The following is a 20,708-nucleotide window of genomic DNA, read 5'->3' on the forward strand; positions in this document are numbered from 1 at the left end:
GGCAAATTGAACCTCTCCACCCTCATTCAGATCTGGCGTTTGGAATTATTTTGGTTTTCATGTGACGTATGACCCTGAAGGTAAGCGCGTCATGGACTAAAGTAAAACAGTATGTTGGATGTGCCACGCAATGCTCAATTACATGGGTGGGAACTAGTGTGTTAACGCAGTCAGTTGATTCATGTCCTACACAGTTCTTACAAGTTCATAGAAATTTCTGTTCAATTAGAACCAAGTATTTGAGTTGATGATTGTAATTTTTATACAATGTTGTAATTTGTTTTTCAACACTTTTTTGATTAATGTTTTGTTTCCTTTACAATATTATACTTTAATATATAATATTGTAAAGGAAACAAAACAGGAAACAAAACATCAATCAAAAAATTGCTCTCTTTTTTATTCGGGCTACTTACATTTATTTTGGGCTACCAAAAACTGAAGAGTCCCTGCCCGAAGGGCTACCAGGGATTTTGAAATTTTGAGAGCCCTGAGATATATTTATTTTTTTAATTACCTTTGTTTCAGCAACATTAAATTTAAAAACTGTACTTTTGAGTTAAAATATATATTTATAATTTTAATAAATGACAAATTAAAAAGGCATGAACATTTTTTTTGTATCGAAAAAATATCGAACCCTGACACCAAAGTATCGAACCGAACCGAACCGTGAATTTTGTGTATCGTTGCACCCCTAATATTTACATCTATGGATTGTTTATTCGGGTCTGAATCAGTTGATAAAATATGTCACTACGAGCCATGAAAGAATGTTCCCCCCAGTCATTGGCCAGAAGTATCTTGGCAAGACAAATAAAAGTAAATAATGGAAGAAGGAGCTGTATACTGTATACTTGGATCGAGGTTAGATAACATTCTTGTCATTCTCATATTCTCTGAACCTGGAGATCCTTTGGAAATGAGCCAAGATCATTTCCCACAAAGGGTCTCGGTGAGGTTGTTTTGGTCGCGCCCGGGTGTGATTACCATGTTCACATCTGCCCAAATGAACCATACAAAGAGGGAAAACAAAACAGAGTTCACTATAAATAGAACTGAAAAGAAATTACACTGCTCTCTGACTGATGGACTGACGACTGCAGCCTGGCAGGGAGTGTCTTCAGGTTTTTATGAAGTGCAGGGATTGTTGTGTTGGCAAACCAGGTGACGTCATTGGAGATCTGATCAGGACAAGATTTTACTTTACTACTTTATCTTAGAATATTTTTATCCTCACCTATGGTTTTGTATGCAGCATTTTCTGTTTTGGACTCTGTTTTCTGTTCGATATTTTCCATTTGGCGTTGTTGTAGTTTTCAGTTTGGACATTACCTTTGTCTCGGTTGTGTTTTCATTCTGATCTTGTTAGTTATTGAGGTTTTCCTGTCCTCCTATGTTCCCCATACCTAATCTGTGTTTCTGCGATATCTTCTGTGTCAGTTTTGTCTTTGCGTTTACTTTGGGCCGACAAGCTCATGAGTCTTAGTCTCTGTCTCAGTGTTAGTTTCCTGTTTTATCATGATAGTCTCTTGTCTCGCATGTGTTGTGTTTAAATTTGCTTCCCTCTTGGTTGTTAATTGATTCTGTTCACGTGTGCCTTGGTTTCCCCAGTTGAGTCTCTTTCCCTGATTACCTTGTGTGTATTCAAGCTCTCAGTTTTCCTTAATTCTTTGTTGTGTTGTACTATTTGTCTGCCTAAGCGTTTGCCTTGTCTATTACCTGCTTTGGGTTATTTTTTAGCCCTGCTTCCTTCAGCTATCTGGATTTGCTGCCTCACATAATAAAGTTTGGTTTTTGTTTATTATATCCTGTCTTGGAGTCTGCATTTTGGGTCCAGATTTCCATAACCACGACACCTAAAATGAAAAATTCATATACAGAAAGAGATTTTGAAGTTGTACTCTCATTTAGAAATGACAAATAATTATGTCGTTTATGCCCTAATTGCATTATAATAGTACGTCTCCCCCTCCTTCTGACATACTCAACATTACTCTCTGGGGCCACGAGGAAAAACAGAATGATGGATGCTGGTACTTGAGGAACACACAAACAGAAGAGGATTGCGAGGTATTTGTTAAAACAGCTGGAGGCAGGAAGTGTAACCCAATAAGCAGAGTTTAGAATGAACAAATCAACTCAGATCCTCAGGTACAACACAAAATACACTCAGCTCTTTTGCTGCCTGCACAGTCTCACATCTCTACTGCAGTTACAGATTGTTTGTTCTGCTGTATTTTTTGTACTGTAATGTGCAAAGAAAAGAGCAGGGAAATAAAAGCGTTGACGTAACCAAGTATTCTCTCCTCTCAGGGTTTTGAGGAGGAAATCAAGTGTTCTGAACTGAGAAATGACACAGCACACCTCAGTGCTTTGCTCTACCTGTCAGTCTACACACAAATGCCTAGGGGTCCATCATGCTGTTATTTGCTTCATATTCAGTCACACCAACAAGTTCAAATAATGCACCATAAACTAGGTCAGTGCAGTAATTACATGACTGAGAACTATTTATATGAGCATTTTACTACAGTTATGCTTAGAACTACACTTTTTGCAGTTTTGGCATTTTAGTTCCTGAAACCTAATCAAACCTAAGCATAACATCTTATCTTATTCAAAGTAACTGCAGCAACAAGATGCATGATGGAGAACTATGACGTTCAAAGAATGCCAATGCAGAGCATTGATAGAAGATTTTCAAAACACCAAAGAAGCTGGTTCTCCTGCATCTTTGTCACAAAGCGCCAGCCGAACCACGAGATATAAAAGACATCTGTCATCCATTCTCTGAATCACTTGTCTAATCTAGGGTTGGGATGAAACCATACTGTTTCATCTGTTTGATGATGGCAGGTATAGTCATCTATCCATTCATCTTCTTATTTAATTCAGGGCAGTGGATGGATGCAGGGACTCAACCTTGGGGGGGGGGGAGCCTATCACAGTGGTGGCAGGTATAGCTACCCATAATATGCAGGAGGATTGTAGGATGTAGTGAAGTGCACTTATTTTTCTTGATGTATCTTATTCTGTATCTAAAACATGAATTGAAGTATTGAATTTTTAAGTGCCCTGTTGGGATGAACCAGAGATATTAATGGCATTGAACCGTGTGATTCTATAACAATTTGCACATGAGTAATAGAAATATAGCCTTTGGGGCTGAAAGCTTTTCAACTCATTTTGGGGCCAAGTTCTCCAAACTTTTAAAGTAATTTCTTTAATCAGATTTGCCCAAGAACATTTACAAGGAGATTTTTATTTTCAAGTGTTAACGTTATGACTTCCTGTCCATTTATTTAGATGGTGCATTGATTTCCTTAGCCTGATATAAATGCCTGGCTGTTTTACTAAGATGGCAGCCTAGTGGTAAGACTTTCATCTATAAGGACTGCAGACTTCTTTCTCTGGCTCTTAGTTTACCCTGTATTCCACTTCAGCTCAGCAAGCAGATATAGTCTTGTAGAACACAGAGCACTAAAGATACTTCTGCAGCTTTGTATTGAAAAAAAAAATCACTAAACATTTCTATAAAGAGAAGAGAAGCACTGATATGCACACCATTAGTCAGTGCTGCATGGTTTGGTTTTTCAAGAGTGGCACAGGAGTTGAGTCATTATGGTATATACTGTACAGTAAGTTCTGAGCTGCGTGGGAGCAGCAGGGATCAGACTCAGAGAATGAATTCACTCACACTTCAAGGCTAAATCCCCTTTCCAATATTACAGGGATTTATCATGTGAGCTGCAGAAAGTGTTGGGAAAAATTTCACTGAGGTAAACAGTGCTGAGTGCTGGAATAAAGTACTGGAGTTTCAACTGCCTTTTCATTTTTATTGATTAAGTAGCTCTGTATTTGTTTGGTTCAGTCTGATCCACTGTATATTCTAAAATGAGCATTAACTTATTAAGAATGTTTAACATGTACATTCAGAATAGATGGAGTGCAGGTCACTACAACTCTGCCATGTCCACGTCACAGTGCAGTTTATTTACAGAAGAAGATTATAAGGAGGAAGAAAAGGGAGACAAAGAAGACATTCACTGGTCAAAAGTCTCTCTTACTTGAAGCACTAATTATAAAATAATTACGAAAGCTTTGTATGATAGAAGCGTATGATGTCTACAGAAAAGTAGACAGAAAATTCAAAATGAACCCTGAACATATGTGTTTTTCCTACTAAACAGTGTATTTTCTAATTGTAGAATTAAGCATGTATGGTGGACTAAATATACATTTCAGGTTTCAGCAATTAAGTGAAATCAACTTACAACTTGTAAATAAATCATTGCATTGTTTTTATTTACATTTTACACAGTGTCCAAGCTGTTTTCGGAGTTAGGATTGTATATTGAAGTTTAGTATACTTTATAAAACAGAATTATTTGGGGTTATATGGAAGGATACATACTAGACTATTTCTTAGTCAGGTACAGTGACTTTCTTGAGGCTTCTTGTCACTCTCTGCAAGAAAGCCTTCACACATATTTCCTCCATCTTTAATAAGCCTTTTGCACCTTAAATACCGCCACAGAATTGCTTTTGTCTTGCCACCATTTGTTCCCCAACAATCAAGCTTTTCACAGCCCATGGTTGTACTCTGCTAGGCGGCTCAGCTGGGGCTCAGATCAGCAGATTTCCTGTAAGAAATAATCTTCTCTCAGAAGTGATTTCATATCTAATTGCTTTTATTGACTCAACAGCTCTGAACTGGTGGCTGCCTCATTGGCTTCCTGAGTAAAAGCATCAGGCATAGAAGGAAAGAAGAAAGATGGATTTGCTGGTGTCATCAGAGTGGCTGGCAAGTAAGACTTTGTGGCTAGATGATCTGATTGACTGTTTCAGACCTTGGCACTGCATGGCAACACTGAAAAACAATCTAAAGCGGATATTAATTTTGAAATGTTTCAAAATCTTTTAAAAGGTTTAATATTTAATGGGAAAAAAGTTGACATTTGTTTAGCGTCTTCTAATTTATTTAAGTAACTACAAAGTAGCATGGAGCAGCTTGGTTGTGTTGTAAATGTCTTGGCCACTTGAAATTAATAAGCTAAAAAAACTTAAGCTTACACACAGTCCATGTGTGTTTACTGGCAAGTGCATTGATCTTTTGTTCGTTTGCTCTGTTTTTAAGCATCTACACAGACCTCACTCAGCAGGCCAAGTGGTGATCAATTGAACTGCCCCTCTTGAAATGGGTTTGTCATCACCATGGAAATGGCTAAGGCACAGGGGGAGTTTAAGCTGGACAAGCTGTGAGTTAGAAAAAGAGATAAAAGGAAGAAGTGTTCATCTTTGATATCTGCAAGAAATAATGAGTGTGCAAGACAGCCAAGTGAGTCATTTACAATAAATCTGGTCAAGCCTTAGTAAATTCTGCTTTGCCAGTGTAAGTAGCCATGAGCAATCATGACAGAGGACCTTTAACCATCAATATGATTAATAGTGCATGCAAGCATAAAAGTACATAGGGCACAAAGCCCATTTGTACTGAAATATAAACTTCACCTAATGTGAAATTCCCATACCTACAAAATGCTAAATACCCACACCCCTAACTGGTTGCAGCAGATGGCTTTCTATTCCTGAGCTTGGCTCTGCTGGAGGTTTCTCCCTGTTAAAATGTAGGTTTTCCTTCCCACTGTTGTGAAATACTTGCTAATAGAGGGTTGTCTGATTGTTGGGGTTTCTCTGCATTAACGTAGGGTCTTTACCTTACAGTATTAAACCTGTTGAGATGACTGCTATATAAATAAAACTAAAATTAAAAATAAATTTGTTCTACCAGCAAATATGTATTGGATGCAAGTACCTCAACCCTGTGATATATGGGGTACATAGAGATTGGCACACCTTTAAATACAATCACCTCTAAAATTTCCACCTTGTCACTTTTTAAAAAATTGATTATGTCTTGATTTAATACATATTTATTATCGTTAGCTTTTCACACTTACCTTTAAATTATCCCCCCTCTGTTCTTCCCTGTGAACTTCTGTTGAACTTCTCCTGTTAATAAGACTAATGCGGGAGTGTGATGTTTCTTCTGGTGTTTTCTTAACGTGTGGCCTTCCTCCTTTCAAAGTCAATTGATGCTCATTTCTCCAACCTAGACAATGATTTTTTTTTAAATTGTGCTTTAGTGATACAGTTATGGTCGGAAGTTTCCAGACATTAATGATGGGCATAAATGTCATCATAATTAGAGCTTTTCATGTTTTCTGTTTTTCCAGGATGAATGATTTTATAGCAAGAAAAGTATACATAAAGGCTCAAATATAATCATACACTCATTTAAGTATTTTAATAAATGCTGCTGAAGGTTCTGAATGTCTTTTAATTTGAAAAGGCGTATTAAGTTCTTGTCAGTCATCATGATTGACTACAACTGTAGTTTCTCTTTGCGAGCATAAAAAGGATTTGTTTGATAGTGCTCATTAGTTTGGCCAATACAGTCAACAATGGGAAAGTTCAAGTAACTCAGAAAATATTTACAATGGGGAGTTGCAGATTTACACAAGTTGGGAAGAACTCCTGGAGTCATTTCTAAACAACTGCAGCTTCCAAGATCGCCAGTTCAAACAATTGTATTTAAGTACAAGTTATTCTAATGTGTCACCACTTTTCTAAAGTCTGGAAGAAGAACCGAACTATCACTCCCAGATGAGAGGAAATTGGCTAGGATGTTCAGGAATAACCCAGGAACCACCCCGGATCAAGTCTTCCATGAACTAGAAACAGCTGTCTATATTGAAGCAAGTTTTAAATCACCACTGAGAGCAAGAAAATTGACACCTTCAGACTTGGCTGAAATTTGCAGCTGCCACATGGAGAAGCCAAATGCCTTCTGAAGACTACTTCTATGCTCAGATCAAACTAAGGTTAAGTTATTTGTGGTGGTAGCATCATCATTATCAGGGGCTGTTTTGCTGCCACTGGTACTGGTACATTGCACAAGGTGGATGGAATAATGAAAACAGAGAACTACATCCAAGTTCTTCAACTCCATCTCAGATCAATAGCTAGACAGCTGAATCTACGACACAGTTAAATGTTCCAACAGGACAATGATCCCAAACGCACATTACAGTTGGGTTGGCATTTAAAAAAGCAAGGTGACATTAAGCTTCTGACATGGCCTTCCCAAAGCTCCAACCTCAACCCTAATGAAAATGTGGGGACTACTCTAAAAAGCAATTCCGAGTGGTCAAATATCCAGTTAAGATTATGCCAGACGCTTGTCAATGGCTGCCAAGAGCACCTGACTGAGATGCAATTTACTAAGGATTGTTTAGCCAAATATTAGTGGGATGTACGGATATATTTGAGCTTGTGTGAATTAGAAAAACTCTTCAAACTTAAAATGTTAAAGATGCTGTACAATCTAGAGAAAGAGCAGGTCAAAGAAATCATTAAAAGCCCCAAAATAGGGGAAATATTTTTACCCGGTGGGGTTTGACACAAATGTGCTGCAATCGTTGAGAAGGAGGGGTGTTTTTACCAAAAAACTGGGGGTACAGTTACATCAAGCCACTCAACACCCTCCAGCTCCCCCGCCCATCCACGACGCCATCAATACGTTTTGATCTCCGCCACTCATCTACTTCCAATTACAGAAAAGGATTAAAGGCCAGCTGTATTTCTGAATGGTGGTGTTTTTGTTTTGCTTTGTAGCATTGGACTCACTGCTTTTCTTAATTATGAATAATAAAAGTGATTCGTAATGGAAAAAGCATTACAACTTCACACGCACACAGAAACTGAGTCAATCACACACACGCACACACTGGCTGCCAGAGACGTCAAGTTAAAAGAGCATTTCTTGGCCAGCAAACGCTATTTTCCAGCAATTATTTCAAGATCGATGGAATAAAAAATGTTTTTCTTATTTCTGTTAATGCTTCCCAACACTTTTGTCACTGAGACAGTAAGAAAGCCATTATAAAAAGATATACTAGCACAGTACCTCCCACTGTGTCATAGACAAACACTCATTCGGTTTAAAGACTGCATTGAGCCTTGTCGTTGCATGAGAGAACATCTGTGTCACTGTTGTGGTAACAGTGATAGTAAAACTTCTATCCTCTTTCATATTTCTCCAACGACCTCTCATAAATAAGATGAGCATGAACTCTGAAATGCAGATTGGATTCTGTCAAAAAGAATCATGCGAACATTGCGTGCACCTCCTATGTTCTTTTTGGTCATTATTAGTTTTGTTGGAAATAATTAGTCACACTAGTAAACAAAAGTATTTAAAATGTTCTTTTGCCTTTCAACAAAAGTAATACAGGTTTTAATTCACTGACAAATACACACTGTTTGTAATATACTGAGAAACTAGCAATTAGGTGCACTGTGTTACCTAACTGGTTTGAGTGGAAAACACTCCTAGGGATACTTTGATACAGTATAAAACAGCTTTTTTGTTAGTTATCTTTTATATCTATGGTAGCTGCTGTAGCTGACTACAGTAGTCATCCTCTGAAGGGGAAAACTGCAAACCTTTCAGATCCCTTTCAGGCTTATAGAGCATTTTAGAGAGTTTGATTCTTAAATGATTTTTGCTACAGTGCCAGCAGTAGAGAGCCTATTATCCCCTCACTTTTAGCCTCTCTCCCACATTCTCAAAGTTGCAGATCACTACCTGTTTCTATTACTTCTGGACACTCTAAACTTTTGTCGTTTTTTCCACAATCTTCTTGATGAGACAAGAAAGCTAAAATTCGAGTCCTTTGCATTACTTCTGATTTAGTTTCTGTACCACTAATAGAGATAAAATACAGTAAGATGTGTCTTACTGTGCTTACCTCGTTAAATTTCCAGCACTGACAAAAAACTGCATATGTGGAGGTAATTCGATATATGTGGACATCTTTGCTTGTTTGAGAAATACGATATGTGAAATTAAAATGTGACTATTGTCGCTTGTAGTTGTAAATAGCATTTGATCACTATCAAAAGTGTTAAGGAGACAGATTTCAAATAGAAAGAGAGTTAAAAGCAACCAACACTTTGAAAAGCAGCTTCTCTGTTGAACAAAGTGTGAAAAAACACAAAAAAATCTTCTTTTTCTAGTTTTCTGCCTGTATGCTTTGGACAAACAACACTAAACCTCTTCATTTCCTCGTGTTTTAGAGAAGAAAGAAATTGCATATGCTGCTGGCTCACCTACGTGAACACAAAATGAGGGGGAAAAAAGTGATGCAAGCGGATAATGATAACAGAGCAGACGCGAGGAAGGATATGATAAGTGACTGCATCAAAGGAAGAGGAAAAGCAGATGACGTTAGCAAACACTCCAGATATTGCGAGGTGGCTCCTGATGATTTTATATTACCGTAAGCTTATGAGTTTATGATCCAGAAGTGATGGCTTGGACAGTCTATATCTGCTGGCTGGAGCGGAGCCGAGGTCTAGAGCAGGTCTTGTGTTTAGTGTCTGTCCTAATTTCTTTAATGTGGCCATGTCTACTCTCAGTGCACCATTTACCTTAGAAACCCTCGGTCATAACTTATCTGCTGGCCTCCCCAAAATATGTCGTCTTCCCTTCCTCGCCTCCTCCTTTCTTTACTTAAGAAGGTTAGGAGACAGAGGGGAGAGAAGACATTTGTCACTTGACTTGTCATGGTGAAGAAGCTCCACACTCAGTCACAGTTTGCATATCGTCGCATTGGCGTATACGTGCGTGTTCCTGGTTCTGCGAGTATGGAAAATTTATAGTAGCTAAAGATTTTGGACCAGGAATCTTTGTGCGACAACTACTTTGTGTGTGCAGGGTTCAGTACTTGTAAGATTATGGTTGTGGATCTCTCTGCAGAAGTGTGACCCAACTATGAGTGTTCAAGCTGCATGGATGTGCACTTTTTTCCCTTCATATATTCATACACAGCTGAGCTTCAAGGTGAATGAGATCTGTGCATCCCCAAGCACAATATTTGCTGCTCCAATATCTCTGCAGACCGGGGTCAGTGTTAGCCCTACTGCATTATGAGTTCCTTATTGGTTTTAAGAATGGTTATATAAACTTTGCACAGAAAATTGCACCACAGAGAAGCCTTTAGTTTCCAAAAAGGACCCGACAATGCAAGGTTTTACATCTACAGATAAGTGCCAGGAAGCCTAACTCCTTTTCAAAAACAAAACTGAGTCTAAATAAACATGTTTTCTGCACATATTAGCCCATTTTTCCACAACTCTGTCCTTTGGCAGCTTCTCATGTTGTTATTTGGTTTAGCAGTTATTCAGAAGATCTATTGATTTTAGTCAAATGTTCCAAACTTTCGTGGTTCCAGGTTTAGTTTTATTTAATGCTAGGGTTCGAAATGATCTTTTCCTTTCCTAAAGAGAACATTTTGTTTCTCTTGCTTTGATCTTGTGAAGCGGGAAGCCCTTTTAGGGGGAACTTTTTTTGATATAACACGTCTCTATTGTGTATTGGAATATAAACACTTGATTTGTACCACTAAATATGTTTTAACTTCCACAGTAGGAAACTGGCAGCAGGCCTCACATTAGAGGATGGAGCCATTTTCCTTTCACTGTTGCTTTACAGTCCATGCTTTGCTTCTGCATGTTTTACAGTCCTGGTTCTTCCACATTTTGTCAGGCTGGCTGGCATGCATGCTATTTCTTTTCTCCTGCCATATGTGCAACTTCAGCTTCAGCTTGCTTTCTGATCATACTAGTGCCCACACATCACACAAGTAACTACATTTGGAGTCAAGGATGGGTGCACAAAATAGGAAGTGTTCGCCCACATATCCACACTAGAAGTCGGATATTAACTGCCATCCACATTTACTAGCAAACAACTTAAAAGTTCTTGTAATCTTTAGTCATAATCCTGTAGTTATGATTTAGAGACACTTGCAGTACTTGCAGTATGTGCTTTAAATAAACTGCTGTAGCTGTATCCCCTGTATTTTCCCAGTGTGATTAAGTATATCAGTTCACCAACAGCACAAAAAGGCCAATATAGTAGTAAATTTAAAGGATCAGATAGATAATACCATTTTTCCAAAAAACAACAACAAGAAAAGAAACCTAATTTTGAGCTCATCTCAAGTGGTTATTTTGAGATTTTTGTCTCCACCCCAGATAAAGGAAGTTAAATGGGATTTCATGATATCCAAAGCACTAACATTTAAAAAGGAGTTTGTCTTTTGGGAAATAAAATCTTTAATAAGCACTTTAAGTGACACAGGCTCTTCACATAGCTTAGCAAACAAGTATTACTGGCAAACTCACTACTAACGCGTGACAGGGCAGAGAAATTTCTTTTATATTTTTCTGTTCTGTGCTGTTCTTGTCTCTGTTATTTCGCTCTCAGGTCTGTGCTTTATTTCACTGACTAAAGAAGAGAATAGAGACCTTTTAAATAACTAGAATATCACCTGTCAGTTAGTAGGCCCATTAGCTTGGTTGACAATATGTCCAAAAAACTCATTCATTTTATTGCCTCAATTGTCATACATGTGAATAAATTATACCTCCTCTGTGGAACACTTCCTTTCCCAGAAGTGGATGGTGCAATACAATGAATAAGCTACAGAAAGACTCTTGGTCAGTGATACAAACATGAGTCACTAATGTTTTCCAACGACAAAAGTTCCTTTGAAATGAAGAGATTGTAGTAGAATGTTAACTTCTTGCAACATTTCAGCATCATGTACACACCTGCTAGTAGTTATTCTTCTTTTTTTGTGCATAAAATGATGAAACTAGCCCATCTACGAGTACACAAGCAAGGATGGCTGTGTCATGAAAGGCATCCAGCATAAAATCTTTACCAAATCGAATATTTGGATCAATGAGAATTTGATTTTAATATTGGATTGATTGACGACGGCCACTAGTAGAAACAATGCTACAGAAAAGGATGCAAGGCATGGGGGGGGGGGGGGGGGGGGCATGTTCTGCTGTGGCGAGCACTAACCTTAGAAGCCAGAAGAAGACAAAAGACGGAGGAAAGTTATGAAACTGAAAGGTTTGCTGATTTTCTTGAGTATATGCCATGATTACCTTTTAAATCCTCTAAAACTGACGCCTAAAGAGGCTTTTTCAGAGTAACATTCAGCTCGGCTGTCACACACAAGTGCAGTTTTTTTTTTTAAGCAATACTGTGCTCTAGCAGTCATTCCTCTGAAAATCCATTAGACTCAACAGCTGATATCCATCAGCAGCGCTTATTCTAAGTAATAGAAAACACCTGTGCAGACAAAGGCAGGATAATACTGGACACCTTCTAACGAATATGATGGCCTTATAACCTACAAAGACTGAGAACATAAAGGTCTACGTTACATGTAAAAGAAAGCATAATAGCACCACCGTAAATCCATTATGGTGGTGCTATTATGTACTGCATCTGTAATGTGTAGGAAGCAGAAGAGAGAGAGAGAGAGAATAGGGGGGATTGATTGAACTGGGAGCTGGGTGCAGAGTGTCATCTTTGGCCTTTGGTCTTATAAACAGCCTCATGCAGAATTGAATGTAGTTGACATTTAGCAAGTGTACAACACAGGCTCACAAATATCCCTTGTGGTTAACTACTCTCACGATCACCCTATCACATGGATGCAGTGCTTTCTATTGCTTTATTGGATTTATTGATGTAAATAATTAAAAGAAAATCGAAAAAATTGGCTAAAGCAGTATAAAAAAGGGCAATATTCAGTTTTACAGAAAATCATGAACCTATAATGGCAATCTTTTTACGCAATATCAGTTTCTCAGTTTAAATGTTACAGTTATCATTAATACTAGTAAAACACGATATCCCTAATCTGAAAGGTTGGTTTCTTACATGCAGCTTTGTTGAGTAATGCGTAGATAAGCTCAGGGCTGCACAACATGTGTGGAAAACAGCACGTGTGAGTAACAGTGACATGAAACAGATAAGATTAACCCTTGTGTTCCTGTTTTTATTAGCCATAAAAGATTATGTACAAATACTTAACAGATGTTAACAGATGTTTGCATTGGTTGGAATTTATCTCAATTCCAACCAATGCAGACCATATATATATATTTAATATTTGTAATTTACCAATGTTGGAGCACAACAGTGCCACTAGTTTTTTGTTATAAAATGTGTTTTTTTTTTTAAAGAGTGAAATCAATCATAACTAAAAGTAGTTGTTTTTTTTTATCTTGAACAAACATAAATGAAAGGTCTCTCATTACTATTGATGTTTACTTCTTTTGACTTAATTAGAAATTGAACAGATTCATATCAGCAACACTCAAAGAATAGCCTATTCATGCCACCCTATAAAAACACACAAGGGACCTGAAACCGAATTTAGATCATTTCCCAATCAGGACACTTTTCTAGGTGGCAGCTATGATCAAAGGCTAAAATTTAGATTTGATCTCCTGCACTAAAATATCCACCCTTTGTGTTGGCCCTTGTTGCACTATGTTGGCAACTATGTGGGATGCTTCATTCCTTGGGCACGAAGGCCCATTCAGACCATTCACTTTTTACTGACACCCATAGTTCTCCCTTGTTGGCTACTGGCAGGCTTGTCATGGAGGTGACTGATGGTCAGACTCATTCTTGTATTCACAGTCACTGTCAGACTCTGAGTTGATGGTGCTTTAGCTCACCTGGCTGAATAGGTTACTTATGCACTTTTAGACTTCTCACTGCTAGAGCCTGAGTTTGAATCTGTTTCAGACAATTTCCTGCTTGTCATTCCCGTTCACTCTCACCCCGCCTTCCTGTCTACACAGTATTATCCATGTTCTAAAACCCCTTCCTCCCTATCATCTTCTAAATCTTCTCTCTCATGTAAAATGTTATCATTTTTTCAAGTATAGAATTTTGTCAAGCTATTTATTTGTTGTAGTCCACCTGTTGATTTCCAGTGTGACAAAATATAGTGGTTCCTGCAAGACTGAGATTAAAATATGCAGAAATGTGGGAGCAAGCAGGTGGAAGTGCAGATTTTGGAAATGTTGGAAACAGGAATAGCACGAACAGAAAGACAAAAAGAGAAGATGCATGCAGGAACACATATACAAACAACAAAAAGCATGAAGGGACACAGCAGCTCTACACTTATGGCCCATGGGTACAGTGGACCTGAATGCCACATGTAATATAATCTGCAGGGTATTAAAAAGTTACAAATGTGGAGCTGAAAAAGTGAATTTGCATAAGTTCTTCACAGACGATAAGTCATAGGCAATGATTCTGAGATTGAAATAATAATTAATTGTGTAATTTTTCTTTGGTAAACACTGAAAACAGCAGACCTGAACGTCACACAGCGGTTAATTATAAAACAGTACTGATTACTCACATACATGTCTCACTTCCTACAAAATCCCCATTCCACTACACTTCATTCAGAGTAGAAATGGAGAACTCCATTACTTGACAAGCGAATGTAAATATACTCTACAAGTATATTTCTAAGTTTAAAATTTGCCACAGTACGGCTTTGTGAAGAGATTTAGATGATCCAATTCAAACTGTATGCACACGCACAGCGAAGGAGAGAGAGTCAGAGAGAAAAGGCGAGCTGGCCGATCCACATATATTGTCACACACGTCTACTCAGTCTACTTGCACAGATCAACACACAACTGCACTAACCAGTCAACTGGGTCTACTTTAGCTTAATCGAATGGTAAAAGGCTCTGTCTCTCTTCGTTTCTCTCTCGCACAGTCATGGTAAAAAGGTGTGATGTTATCCAAACAGCCAGCTGTCTTGTTGTGTCAGGATGGCTGTTCTGTTGGCTGCAGGCCTGGGAGAGGGCTTACTTAGATAAAACAGACACTCACTCTACATTAGACTGACTCCCGTCAACGGCCTAGACCCAACACATGCAAAAGCACACACACAATGACTGTGAGGACACTCACCAGCATACACCCAATAACCCTAACCCACTTATGTAACAACAACTAAATGCTTAACTCTTCCCCTAACCTTAACCTAAGTCTAACCTGACTGTACAACCGCGTCTGTCCTCATGCACGCCAGTGCAGACACATCCACAGTACAATGGTGTCCGATTCAGAGTCGCTGAATCTGAAGTTACAGGAAGCTTCACACACATGCATTCACAGGGGCATTCTCTTATTTTGGATTCAAACACTTTGTCCAGACATAAAAACACACAAGCACATTTCATTCTGTGCAAAATAAGTAGCTGGATTTTTGTCAGAGCTAGGTCGCCAGGGGCAACGTGCTTTAGGGGGGAAATGTAGTTTTGTGGAGTCATGTGGTAGAGTGGTTTGAGATACCCAGGCAGGTCTTTGTTTGCCTCCGAGCCCTTGCTGAACACTAAAGTAGACAGTGTTTGCAGTTGGGATCCTGAGGTTCTGCAACCTGGCAGAGGAAATCAGAAGCAGAAGCAAACCCTCCTTTATCATCCTTTTTTAATATAACTAGCAAAACTGTTTCAGACTTGTTGCGGTTAAAAGTTGAGGATTTTGAACGAAACAGCTTCAGTTACTCTTAATATGGAACCATTAGAAATCCAATAGGAACACATAAGTTACAAGAAAAGACAGAATGGCAACAACTGCATTATGTATGTGGTACGGCTGAAATCATCGTCAGCTATTTAGATTGTTATACATATCATTCATGTTTTATGTAAATATTGATCAGCCTATAAATCATATGTCAAAATAGCTTAATTACTACTAAACATGACTTTGAGCAGTGTTTAAAACTACACATTTACACAGTCACTAAAAGAGGAACGGGCGCGGCTTTACAAATTTTGTTTTAAACTGTAAACATAGAAACTATGATGAAAATTACTGAAAAAACAAGGCAATCTTTTTGTCACGGTCCCTGTGTCTGCCCGGTCCACACAGCTCTCTCTTGCATCGCTCTGCATGGGCGGAGCTCACCATGGGTTCCCGCCTTTGGCCCGCGCACCTGTGACTAATCACTCACCTGTGGCTCATCCGGTTTTCCGGCCACTACTTAAAGCAGTGTCTCAGAGCTTCTCGTTGCTGGATTATTGAGTAAAACACATTAGTGTAAATCCCAGCTTTGTGATCTTCTGCGTTTCTTCGTGGTTTCCTGGTTGTAACTTTCTCGTCTCCTTGTATATACATTCCCCGGACCCGTCCTGTAACCCTTCAGTCCTGGATGTCTGAGCGTGAGTATACAGAAGTCTGGCGTGACAAGTGTGGAGTGGATTTTCCCCCAGAGTGGTGATCGTTGTGCAAGTGGGAAGAACCTGTTTTCCTGAACCTTCCCGTGGATCCTCTGAACCCCTGGATCCCCCCCTCACTTGTATTTATTGCACCTGGTGTCTGTAAATAAAGAACTGTTTTTATTATATTCTCAGCCTATGTTTGAGTCCAACCTGCCTGCCTTGACAGTTCTCAAAGGAATGATGTCCACACCTCATTTAAGGTTTACTTAAATTACAGTACTTCCATCTTTAATATACAGGCTATGGCTCAGTGGCAACACATGTTTTTGACTGTGTTTTGTATAAAGCAATTTGCAACTTGAGCTTTAAAAGTGATTTAGAACTAAAGATTATTATTATTATTGGAAATGAAGGATCCACCCATCCTCCTTATTCACTTACACAAACACTAAAATGTAAATAAGCATTGATTTGGAGAGGAAACCATGATTAGGAATAGCGTTTCACCACGCTATTATACCCAAATGTCCACACACTTGAGCCTAAAACCCATCTCTTTCTCAATCATTATGATTATCAAACTTTTTTTAATCAGTTATAACAAGTTCCAAAAAATCTTATGTGTCACCTAATCTTTCAGCTTTTTCTTCATGAGATCATCATTTTCATTAGTAATAATAATAATAATGGATTGGATTTATATAGCGCTTTTCAAGGCACCCAAAGCGCTTTATAATGCCATTATTCATTCACTCTCACATTCACACACTGGTGGAGGCAAGCTACGGTTGTAGCCACAGCTGTAAATATGACTGTAAATATGGCTGACAGAGGTTCAGATACAGGTACAAATGTGCACGTGCAAGAGAGTGTTTTTACCCACCCCCCCCCTCAAAAAAAAAAGAAAAAAAAGAAAAGAAATAGGAAAGAAGACCAGGAGCAAGAAAGAAAGAAAGACTCTAACAGACCTCTAACAGAAAATAGATCAATCTGTGACCTAAATCAGCCTCTGCTGGTACCTGCTGGACCTGCAACAACATTAATCAAAACTACAAAACTCTCCTAAACATTTATTTCATTTATGATAAAACTAAACAGTGTTATTGTGGGGGAGGGCTGGGGGTTGTGGTAACATATGCAAATACCTCCCGAACAGAAAACACAGCAGGGTTCATCCTAAGCTACAAGCCTCAGCCTGCAACTGAAGGGAAGCAAAATATAGCTTATGGAAAACACTTTACATTGACTTTATATATAAATCTAGTTTGACAAATTGTGCGGGAACAAAAGAACAACTGAGCACATGATTAGTTGTCAAGGTATTTTAATATACAAAGGCAAATTAAAGTATCTTCCATAAGTTAAATATTGTTTGTTTTATTTACTTAAAAAATGAATACCCTTCCTGAAATAACTCCGAATGGAATTTGTGTCTGCTTGTTAGATGAATGCGTAAACCACTGCACTGTGGAGACACCAAAATCTAATAATGAATGAATTTCATTGTTTGCTTGCACAAATCCGTTTATGTTCACACACTCGAGATTCTTGTCTCCAGCAGCTGTTAAAATAATTAAACCAATCACTGAGTTGCTTAACCACGTGCTCAAAATCACTTGTTGAATGCACAGCAAATTCTGTCACTCTATCACTAAATGTTTCAACGAATTACACCAAACATAATTACCTTAAATGAAGTGAAGAAAGCGAGTGCTGTTTCAGGCACAAAACACCTGCCTTCTGCCACACAACAACTTCTATTCAGCTCAGCGATTATTCAACACAGATTGTGCTTTAAGGCACTGTATTTAAGCCATCAGTATTCTCTCTTCTTCATCAGCTCACATACGTACTATTAGTTTATGTTCCCCGCGGTGGAAATCATTATTGTCACTCCTCAGTCCCTGCTGAGCTGACCTTTATGCATCCATGTGATTGTGTAGGGATTGATAGGTGAGAGGCCCAAAGCCAAATATCAACTCGACGTATTTTTGTCCATTCCTCACTTATAGTCACATCTATCAGCTGGCTAGGTGAAATCAGATTGGTGTTCTTTCAATTTCTGGTGAAACAAACCATAGCGGACAACCAATGTGCCGTCCGTATAGATCATGCAATAGTCTGTTTGGGTGTCAAAGTGAATCTACACGTATCAGAGCTGCTGTCCCTCATCTGTTAACCTAGAGCCAATCCCTTATGTAATCCCCCACTTTGAACCCCTCCATCCCTCCTACAGTTACACTGTCCCCATACACCACCGTGCACTACCTTTAAACACTTCTCTGTGACTCCTGACTTCCCAAGCACCCTAAAAATACTCACCAGACAAAGATGATGGACAGTACTCATTTCCTACGGTGAACACAAGTCATGTTCTGGTTCAGGCTTTTAATAAAATAAATGAATCAAGCTTGTCTCAGTCAGTTGCACAAACACTTGAGATTCTTTACTCTGAGCACTTAAAAGGGAAGGCATGGACTGAGGCATCCAAGAGGATGGGGGATGGGGGGCTTAAATGAAGTCAAAATGTTGCAGGAACACCATTTATCTATTTCCTTCTTTAAAGAACATTTTCTATGTCAATGTCCAAAGGAAAACCAAAATAAACACGTAGTACAGATGGACAAACGTGTGATATGACTGCTGATAACAGATTGTGAAAGTCTGACTTCTGTCTTGAGAGGGAAGCTCTTGCTGCTTCTGTCTCTAATGGAAGAATTGTAATGACTTCACACAATAAGCAAAGCCAAATCACACGCCTACTCACATTAGCTCTGTGTCTTCAGGGAAAGTGAGAGAGCGGAAATAAAAATGAGCATAAATAATGCTGGGTTTATTTTGTACTCATGTCGCATTTCTGTGACATGCCTCTTTGCTCCTCAACCCATCCATCTCTTTTTCTTAGTCGTCTATAGCAGTTGGAATACTAACACTCAAGAGGTTAACCCGTCATGAACTCAAAAAAGACCTGAAACACCTGCAGTCACTCTAGTTTGCATAAAATACAGTAGATTTAACGTATTGTTTCAAATGTATTGTTGTTTCCAGATGTGGTGTTTTATTCCATTTCTGATGTAATCCAGTTACATGATGTAACTAAAACTTTTTTTTCCAAATCCCACTTTTATTCGAGTATGGGAAATAAGGTAAATAATCTGTATGAATAATAGATAAATCCATACAATACATACAATTCTATTAATCTACATCAATTTTACTTTGGCTAATGCTCGCTCTCTCTCTCTCTCTCTTTCACGCTCTTTCTCGCTCTCTATTCATATATGGACATATATATATATGTGTACACACAGTATATATGTATACTGTGTATATACAGTGTATATATATATATATATATATATATATATATATATATACTGTTTATATTGCAATAAAACTGGTGTGTTCTTTGTTCAGAATCCTGCATTTGTGGAGTCATTTCACCTGGCTGCTAACACAAATTCACATGTATCTGAGTCTTTCATGAAAAGGTACCTCAGCCTCAGAGATTCTGAGAATTTATTTTTAACAATAGCACATGAACAAATTTAATTACATACTGTGGTTATAAACAGAAACACTTTACAGAGCTTTTTCCCCAGCTCTGGAAAAAACTGTCTGTAAACTACAGCACAGCAAAATTTACGCCACCATGTGCAATCTGCGATCTTGAAGCCTTTGAAATGTTTGCTTTGAAGATGTGAACCAGGTCTGCCCACTTGCAGTCAGCTGCTGTTAATGGTGATAAATTTGCAAAAATTGCAAATTTGCAAAATTTGCAAATTTATTCCTGTCTTTAAAGAAAAAACTTTACACTAAATAGAAATTCACATTGACTACTTACATTCTGAGTCCAGCCTGGATCGCATAGATTTGAAACAGAAATTCAGAAATCCCTCTACAAATTGTAGATGTTGCAGAATGGCAATTTGACTGCAAAATGGCATAGGCAACCTTGCTTTTACATTATGGAAATTAAACCAGAATACAACCAGCTGGCCACCAAGTCCTCTGCTGCACAGACACATGTGAGTGGGTTCGTCAGTGCAGAATGACTGATTGTAATCTGTTGACAATCTGTTTAGAAATAAAACAGCAACTTGCCTCTGTCTCAGAGTGACTACTGTCAGTCTGCAATAGTGTGACAGGTTGCCTCCCACCAGGGGACCTGTGCAACTGCCATGCAATCAAATGTGGTTCCCCAATGTCTGGGTGACCAGCTGTTCACTGCAGCCACTTGTAATTAGTCACCAAAAGCATATGTAAATAAATAAATAATTTAGCGCTGCCCTGTTTTCCCTCTAGTGAAGCTATTAATTAATTGTTTTTCAACCTGGAAAATATCATATGGCTAGCTTCAGTGCTTAAGACACAACAAGAACTTAAAAATGTAGGGAAAAAGACATCAACATAGCCAAGCACCAAGTTTCAAACTTGCCCTGTGTGCTCTGAGGGCCTGTAACTTGACAAATTTTAATAGTGAAATTTTTGCAGGCTTCACTAAAGTTATTGTCTGAATCAGCTGATATTAACAATCTAACCCAGTGTAACTGAAGTTGTTAGCAGAA

The 20,708-nt window shown here is 38.4% G+C and overlaps 1 protein-coding gene across 3 annotated transcripts in view; it reads right to left on the reverse strand.

Annotated features, from left to right (window-relative positions):
- kcnq5a (potassium voltage-gated channel, KQT-like subfamily, member 5a) overlaps nt 1-20,708 on the reverse strand; it is a 114,741-nt gene that overhangs the window by 82,077 nt on the left and 11,956 nt on the right. The window contains exon 1 of one of the 3 annotated variants that reach the window (XM_082557098.1): nt 5,964-5,979. The exons of the other annotated variants lie outside the window; for them this stretch is intronic. The gene's annotated coding sequence lies outside the window, so the exon portion shown is untranslated. Of the gene's footprint in view, nt 1-5,963; nt 5,980-20,708 lie in introns of those variants that run through there. 3 annotated transcript variants of the gene reach the window in all.

Source organism: Aulonocara stuartgranti (genome assembly GCF_965226115.1).
Source record: "Aulonocara stuartgranti genome assembly, chromosome: 13".
Taxonomy (NCBI): Eukaryota; Metazoa; Chordata; class Actinopteri; order Cichliformes; family Cichlidae; genus Aulonocara; species Aulonocara stuartgranti.